General features: G+C 40.9%; 1 long non-coding RNA gene across 1 annotated transcript in view; it reads right to left on the reverse strand.

Moving 5' to 3' along the window:
- Positions 1–1,243, reverse strand: part of LOC147818727 (uncharacterized) — a 2,679-nt gene extending 1,436 nt beyond the window's left edge. The window contains exon 1 of the long non-coding RNA XR_015437692.1: positions 1,096–1,243. This is a non-coding gene — a long non-coding RNA (uncharacterized LOC147818727). The remainder of the gene's footprint in view (positions 1–1,095) is intronic.
- Between the last annotated feature and the right edge of the window lie 496 nt (positions 1,244–1,739).

Here is a 1,739-nt window from a genome sequence, read left to right on the forward strand (position 1 = left end):
AGTCTCCTTTGTCCATACATGAGCTCCTCCTTCTGTTGGCAGTGGTCATTCAGTTTTCAGTGTGGACACCTTTCAATGACAGTAAAAGACAAATACTTAAGTTCAGACATGGTAATTCACAGTTAATCACACACATATATCAGCTGTCTGGACAGTCTGCTTCAGTTCAGGACTGTTGTGTATGAATTTACAGTATTAAATGACAAACCCCTACAAGATAATGTTCTTCTATACATTGTGTATTGTTCTCAATACAATACGATACCAGTGAGATCAGGAGACAGAAAATACGTTAATGAGATGAACCTGAATGTTTCGCTGCATGTAGGAAAATCATATCAGTGACTGATTTTTATAATAAAATGATGCTGAATTAATTGTTAAACTGTATTTCTCCTTGTCCTGCAAATGTTTGCATGTTTGGGACCAGGTAAGGTTAGCATAACAAACACGAAGTTATCAGCTAGCTAGCTAGGTTAGCAAAGTACATCCGTAATTCACATTAAGTTTAATATATATTTGGATGTTAACTGTCTCCCGTTGTCCGGTCAAAACACGTAGGAAAAAAACACTCTAGCTTTTCGGGAGCATCATACACGTTAAAACTGTAGGTGTTACACACTGAATGCAGACACTAGTGATGCAGGTGCAAGAGGATTTTATTTTTACTCAGAAATGCTGCAACTGCAACCAAACAGAAAGACAGTCTGTGAATGTTCAATCAGGCTGCTGTAACTGTGACTGTCTTTGATAAGACTGAGCGGACTTCCTTTAACCAATAAACATTGTAAATACAAGAATGAATACTAATACTAAAATAAAGCCTGTTTTCTTCGTTAACTGATGCTTTTGGCTAGTACAGACTGAAACCAGCATTATACATCAACTTATATACCAATAATATTACAAGGTCAAGTCAAACATTACTATACGGCCATAAAACTAGCGTGCCGCCATGCTAACATCGCGGTTGAAGCTAGTTGCTAGCTGCCTTTCCTTGTACCGCTTGATACACATATAAAACATACATGTAACAAACAAACGCGAATACCCTTAACATCAATACTTATCGCAGTACTTGTGTACTTATCTCACCTGCAACCAAACAGAAAGACAGTCTGTGAATTTTCAATCCCGCTGCTGTAGCTATGACTGTCTTTGATGTGACTGAGCGGACTTCCTCTAACGAAGGTTTACAGCGTCAGTCATTCAGATTACAAGGCTGCTACCGCCACCTATTGGTGACAAGTAGTATAACTAAACAAACTGCAACTGAAATAACTGATTTTAAGGCCTAATATCTCATTAATTAGATGATTGTTTTCAGATGGACAACGGGAACACTGAATTAGGGTGTGAATTTAGCCAATGACACCGTAATGAGTTTTAATATTGACTGACTGAATATTTCATTAGAGACGTTAGCGTTTATTGAATGGGTGTATTGGAGCCCGCCCCTAGCGGCCATCAGTGGTATTGCACGTAAAGTCACTTCCGCATTGGCTTCCCTTCTCAGCCCCGCAGCCTACGTCCATTTTATTTACAGTATATGATGCTGCACCTCAGCACGTGCCTCATACTGAGGTGCAGCACGTGCTGGCGTGCTGAGTCCCCCACCGACAAGCTGTTTAACCGAGAGTCTCGTGGACTCACGGCCATCGGTGGGGGCCATGAGCACTTCAAACACACAGCCGTCGGTGGACCGATTGTCACGTAACAAGTCACCAGAATGGCCCTTG

Source organism: Seriola lalandi, unplaced genomic scaffold (genome assembly GCF_002814215.2).
Source record: "Seriola lalandi dorsalis isolate HSWRI2012SDOR001 ecotype SW California unplaced genomic scaffold, Sedor1 jcf7180002054511, whole genome shotgun sequence".
Lineage (NCBI taxonomy): Eukaryota > Metazoa > Chordata > Actinopteri > Carangiformes > Carangidae > Seriola > Seriola lalandi.